We start from the raw sequence: 6,992 nt of genomic DNA, 5'->3' as shown, positions 1-6,992 counted from the left end.
ATTCCATAAGATTTTTCTTGTGTCGAGTATATGAACGGCTATCCTAATCATTTTCCAATGGTTTTGGTAGTCATATGTTCCGTTAGTTTACTTATGTTGAGCATAAACAATTAAGTTGATCACCTTATGTGTTTAATTTGATTGCGTATTCCGATTAAATTAATCATGGGTTTACTTGTGATTAATTTGTTTGAGTTTTTTGGATATAGAAAATCACTTATCATCATTTTTCGTGTCCGATAAAAATCCTTCTTTTCTCTCGAAATTAAGGTCGCTCTTGTTGTTCCCTTGGGAATGACATCAAATGGGGGATAGTTCTTTTGAACTTGTGCTTAACGTTCATATCTTGAAGGGTGTGCGGCTGTGGAATTTTATAGGGGTTATCTTGTATCTTTAGACTCCTTGATGAATGTTATTAGCTTCGTCTATATGATTGCATCTAAATTAAGATGATGTGCGTCTTTTCTTTTAGTCATGAAATGTCTCTTGTGGAAATTTCATTATGATCCCGTTCTTGTACCTTTGCCAATTTTATTGACAAAAAGGGGGAGAATTAATATGTAGTTCACACCACAAATACATATGATTTTCGGATCATTGTGTAAAGGGGAGTGGTTTCCATGATCGAGATGGATTATTGACAAATGGGGAGTGATACATATCACCATAGTATTATTGTTGAAGTTGTGATACAATTGGACTTTGACACTGTGTAGTAATACTATGACACTGTATAATGATGATTGAGAATCTCGAGTTCTCTCATTGTTATAGCTGCGGATCTTCAACAATGATGATGCTAAACTTACAACCTTTGGAATCATTGGAGTACTTGGAAGGACGAAGATTTCAAGGAATGTTGAAGAATTAGACTGGAATAGGAGCTACTAAAGTTTCATTATCTTTTTTTTATTCCATATGTATTGATAGTTTTGTCACTAAAATTGAAAAGGGGGAGATTGTTAGACCACTGCTCGGTCAAACTCGCATGCGTTGATATCTCAAGCATGTTTGTCAATGTTAGTGATCAAAACTATAAGTCTTGATTTCTAGACTATTATAGCTAAGTCTCGGACTAGGATATTAAGTGTAGTTGATCTCAAAGACTTCATGGCGATTCATCATACAAGTAGAAGAACTACTCAAGGAACTGGTGGAACTTTTCGACAAAAAGGTATGTGAAGACTTGAACTTATCTGTCACTCAAAAGTCTATCTACTCTATCTCCTACTTCTTGAGAAAAAAGTCGTATGCTATATATATAGACTTAGATTATACACGTTTGGTATTTCGATCTGAGTATACCTCGTCTATCTATATCTCGAAATATGTGTTGGTAAGCGTTTCACTTCGATCGTGTTTTTCTTTACATAGTGACGCAAGTCATGTATGTTTCGATCATCTTGAAAATTGCTTTGACGAGAAATAGTGTAACAACTATATAACATCCTCTAATAATGTTTCATAGTGGACATAAGTATGTTTTGGAAACACATATGTGCATAAGTCCCATGCTGGAAATCGGCTAGTACCCAAGTCCGCGAACTACCGAAGTTCTCAAACCCGAGAATTTCTGCTGGTTATCAAAATGTGTTGTGTGAGCCAAGTCCGCGAACCCAGTCTACGAACCATCGAATCTCTCGAACTCGAGAATTTCTGCTGGAGTTTGAAAACTCTTTCCAGTACTTCAAGTCCACGAACCTAGTCTGCGAACTTGTATAGGTTATATATCTAAAGATGATTTCTGAACTTAACTCATAAAGACTAAGGAATGATTTTGCAAACAGTAGCTATAAAGTTCATGAACGGATTCATGTGAATCGAATCATCTTTGCTTCAATTGTGTCTTTTGTAGTACATGAGATTTCCTTGCAATTGAACAACTCTCTAACTAGTTCATGTGAGTCATTTGAACTAGTTATGGTGAAGAAGAAAGTGGTTGGTATGAAATGCTCAAATGGCTAACCTTTTGGTTGACTATTGTTGAACCAACAATGCACACGTTTGGGTACGGTTTACAAACCTAGAAGCGTGCAGTTCATTTGTGTATGACAAGCTAAGATTTCGATCTAACGGTTGAGATATATTAGCTTTAATCTAAATCAGGTTTTCATCTAATGGTAGATAGCGTTTGCTTTGTGGAGCAAGGCAAAACCCTGATTTGAAAGGATATATAAGGGGACATCTAGAAACTCTACATACTAATCCCCACACGTCCATGTGATGCTAGTTTGTAAGCTAGAGTCGATTCTCCTTTATCCCTCTGGTTTTCTTTTCTCAAACCGGGTTAACGACTTGAAGACTTCATTGGGATTGTGAATCCAGACCGATACTACTTTTATCGTAGTTGTGTGATCTGATCTTGCATCTTCTATCGTACGAGTACAATCAGATTGATTGGCTTGAGATCGTGAGAGTTCTCCGATAGGCAAGATATAAAAGTAATCACAAACATCTTCGTATCATCGTTTGTGATTCCACGACGTCTTTTTTCGCTACCATACGATTAAGATTGTTGTGAGGTGATTGATTAATCTAGACCATTCTTCAGGAATATAAGACCGGATTATCAATTGGTTTCTGTTCACCTTGATTATATATCAAAAGACGAAACAAAAACTTTAGGGTTTTTCTGTGGGAGACAAATTTATCCTATTTATCCTTTGATAGACTTTTCTATGGGAGACATATTTGTTTATTGTTAAAGCCTGCGATTTTGGGTCGTAGCTGTAATGAACCTCAAGCTCGTGAACGCTATTTGACTGGTCTAGCGATAGTCAAGAGACGAATTAGCCGCTAATAACTCGATTAGTGTAACATGAACATTAATTAATAGAAAATTAATCTAACAACGATCTAGATACGAAATTAGTATCACTGAATAGGTCTCAAAAAGTTATGCACAGTGGACTACTCGAACGTGTTATTCGGATACTGGGTGAAGAAGATTTGCTCAAAGGGAAAAATAGCCTTTTCGTAGTTAAACCGTCTTGGCTGCCCATATCAATTTTCGGGTGCATTTATCATTTTGGTCGACCTTATCCTTGCGGATCGAGAGGATAACTCTCATTCTCTTTTCTTTTTATTCTCAATTCTTCTTTCTCCTCCTTCTCCTCTGTTCTTCTTCTTCTACGAGTGTTTGAGAGCAAACTAGAGATTTGGATTGAGATAATCAATCCATGATGAAGATTATATGCAGTATACGTTGCAGCTGACGTTGATAAGATTGAGGTTTGTACAGATCTTGAATTAGGGTTTTGAGATGAATTTTGGAGCCGTATGAAATTGATAGGTTAAATCGAAGTATAAATGGATGTAGGATGAAGGGTTATTGCTGAATGGAAGTTGTAGTATTGCTTTGAAGAAGAATTGAGATGTTAATGAAACCGTGAAGAAGTTAGGATTTCTGTAATTCAGTGAAGTAATGATTGGAGGTGATTAATAAGAAATTAGAGGATGGTATTGAAGAACGCGATGTAAAGAAGATGGTTATGGTTTTAGTTTGGGTATTTGGTTACAAGGAAGAAGATTAAGAAATCAGTGAATTAGGGTTCTTGATAGAGCAGAGATTTAGGATTCATGGGTTTGATTATGGACGAAGGAGATGGAATTGATGGAGAGGAATTAAAAGAGGAAGATCCCTGATGCAGATTGAGGTAGAGAAGAATTTGACCCTAAATTGATGGGGAGAGAAACCATTTCAAGGTAATTGTTCTTTTAGTTCAGTTGGTAATACTTGTTTGTTTTCAATTTGAGTTCATGGGTTATGGGATGTTAATGAAGATGTTAAATTTGAGATTGTTGATACAGAGAGTTGTATTGATTTGTTGGAATCAGAAGAAAGAAGGGGTTGGTTTCAAATTGGTTGAGACAATTTGTTTTGAGGTAATTATTCTTCTTGGTTAACTTAGTAATGTTTTTATACTTTCATTACTGAGTTATGAGTTTGTTAATTGATCTAAGTTTGAACTGGAGGAGGAATTATTACACTGAACTAATGATTAAGACAGTGAAGATCTAGAGATGGTGGATATGAAATTGAATTACAGTTGTATCTTGTTGAACTGGTGGTGCTGAAATGGTTAAGATGGCATGTTGAATCAAGTCAAGCAATAAGGGGAATTGATCTCAATTTGCTGGAATGAATCTATATTGAGGTAAATAATGTTCTTATCAGTAGAATTGGTTCATGTTCATTATTGAGATTATGTGAATGCTTATGAAGTTAAGTTACAGAGTTATTGGGTTCGGTTTGCTGTTTTTCCTAATTGTTGATGAATCTAATACCTGAGATGGATATGGATTGGAGATGCTGAAACTAATATAACTGGTGGAGGTATTTACAGGATGTAATGAATTTGAATGATTACAGGGTTGGTAAGAATTTATAAAAGATGGAATTGAGTTTAGTTGGTATGGTTGAAATGGAACTGCTGTTGTAGAATAAGTTTGTATATGTGATTGATGTGAAGTTCTTATTGAATTGAATGTATGTGTTGGAAATCGGAAGGCTATGCATTACAGTTAATGAGATGGCTGCAGTTTGTAGAATTTGATTGTACATATGGATTTTGAGTTACAAATATTGTAATGCTGAGTTAGTGGTATGCAGTGACAGTGTGGTTGCAGGGAGTTGTGGTAGTGTCGCAGATTGTGTAGGCAGGATTGAAATGAGTTAGAATGGATGAGATTCAGTGAAGATATGAATGAACTGAGGTTAGTTTGTATGGAACAAATGGTGGTGCCGATGTTGCTTAACTGATTGTATTGGGTTGAGCTACTAGTTGAGCTTAATCAAATAAGTATATTGAGATGGTAGTGTGTTTGTGTTTATGATATGGGTTTGAATTGATCTGAGGTGGTAATTTGGTATTGATGTATGTGACAGGGAAGAGTTAAGTTGAATGATGAAGTGTGTAAGTTGAGGAAATGAAAGATATGTGGAGTTCAGGTCTAAGGGGTGGTGGTCCAGTTATTAGTTGTGTTGAGATGCAACTGTAGTTATCATATGAAGTGTAGATTAGAAGATGAATCTGAAATAGCTTGTGCTGAATTGAATCTTTCCAGTGGGAGCTTGTAACTGCAATTGCAGGTAAACTGTATTGGTGTTTGTAATTGGATTTGATGTTTGTTTTGAATGAAATGATCTGTAATAGAAGTTTAGCTTAGGCTTTAGCCTATTAGTCATTCCAGTCAGTTTAGCTGACTCGGTTTGTTTACCTAACTCGGTTTATCTGACTGAGTTGAATCGGTGTTAACTCACTGAGTTACAGATCCTGACCTGAGTTGACTCAGTTGACTTGACCTTGACCATTTACCCAGGACTTTGACCTTTGACTGGACGTTGACTGTTAGTTGAACCATTTGACTATCATTGACCGTTAGTTGACCTAGTTGGGTCAGCTCGTGTAATGGGCCGAGTCTATTGGATTTGGGCTTAGTGCCATGTATCCTTAGTTAGATATTTTGGACCTTTATGATCTGAATTGACCTTTGGTTCCTTCTACAAAGTTGTAGATACTCATAAGACATAGCTAATGGACTATAGAACCAACCTAATTGATTTAGTAACTCTTAGATATGCTAAATATAGATAATAAAAGATATAGAATTATAAATGGGCCTAGAACCATTAGATAGAACTATATGATTCTTGTGTGAGCCATGATGGCTAGATTCTTAGACTTCCTGTGTGATTAACATTTAGTCTATATTAACAACGATCGATTCAAAGGATGAACCAGTGGATTGTGGATCTCGAGGTAGGCGTGGCTTGTCTTCAAAAGAGGTGGGAATACTTTAACTCTTTTGTGATTATTGTTGTTTTCTTTTACCAATGTTTATGTTTAACAAATTCATGCATTATCTGATTATGTATTCCATGCATTGTTTTATTTAAAATTCCGAAAGTACTGTTGATTTCTTTTAAATCTTTCCATTGCTTGGAAAGGAATTGTAATGCTTTGTTTGTCTTTATGTATTGTTTGGGAAATGAGAATTTCCATCTGTGGTATATAGGCTACTGCTCCTTCATTTATATCTACATGAATTCGAGCTTTTATGCAATCACTAGGTGCGGGACGAGTCACCATATAGCTATATAGGTGCGGGACGAGTCACTATGATATATTGTTTGGAAGAAGTTAGTTCCATATACATGATTTTTTACCTTTGTGAATTGACCATGTTTTAGTGTTAGGGAAAACATGAATTGTTTTCAAATCATTTTCAATAATTACTTGAAAGTTAAATGTTATTCCTACGGGGCACCCCTTTTAGGGATGATGTGCTCACCCATTCCCACTTTCAGTTTCAGAGACAGATCAGAGTTGCGCAGCGAATGCTTCAGGGGTTGAGTTCGCTAGTTCATTAACTTCGATTATGTTTATTGTGTTGTATATTTTATTTGTAAACCAGATGAATATTGTTATGTACCATTTGCGAGGAGTTCTTGTGTATATATTTCTGAGCGGGTCTAGTTTTGGGTTAAGTTTTGTAGCAGATTTCTTAATTGAATGTTTAAATAAATGATTTAGATTCTTAGTGCCTCTTTATTTAGTTAATCTCTTGGATTAGTCAGCTGCTAGCTTAGGGGGCGCTACAGTAGCAACTTTTAGTTGTGGGTGAGATCAGCTAAGGGAATCAAGTGCGTAGTATCCTGCTGGGATCAGAGGCGTAGAGGTGCAACTGTACCTTGGATCAGTGGGTGACTGATTGGGGTTCAACTACAGTCTAGTCCGAAGATAGCTTGGAGTATGCTAGTGTCTGTAGCGGCTTAATACAATGTGTATTCAATCTGGACTAGGTCCCGGAGTTTTTCTGCATTTGCGGTTTCCTTGTTAATAAAACTTCTGGTGTCTGTGTTATTTCTTTTCCGCATTATATTTGTTTATATAATAGAAATAATGCAGGTTGCGTGTTAGATCAATCAATTGGATAGTCCGACCTAACGGTTGTTGATTGATATTGATTGATCCTTGGATATTGGTCTT

General features: G+C 36.1%; 1 long non-coding RNA gene across 1 annotated transcript; it reads left to right on the top strand.

Annotated features, from left to right (window-relative positions):
• The first annotated feature begins 3,074 nt into the window (after positions 1-3,074).
• Positions 3,075-6,537, top strand: LOC113298529. The gene is made up of 3 exons (XR_003334225.1): positions 3,075-5,092; positions 5,735-5,788; positions 6,311-6,537. It is a non-coding gene; the product is annotated as an uncharacterized LOC113298529 (long non-coding RNA).
• Positions 6,538-6,992: the final 455 nt, after the last annotated feature.

This window comes from Papaver somniferum, chromosome 7 (genome assembly GCF_003573695.1).
Source record: "Papaver somniferum cultivar HN1 chromosome 7, ASM357369v1, whole genome shotgun sequence".
NCBI classification, from domain to species: Eukaryota; Viridiplantae; Streptophyta; class Magnoliopsida; order Ranunculales; family Papaveraceae; genus Papaver; species Papaver somniferum.
Note: the sequence above shows the minus strand (reverse complement) of the source record. Positions and strands in the feature narration are given on the sequence as shown.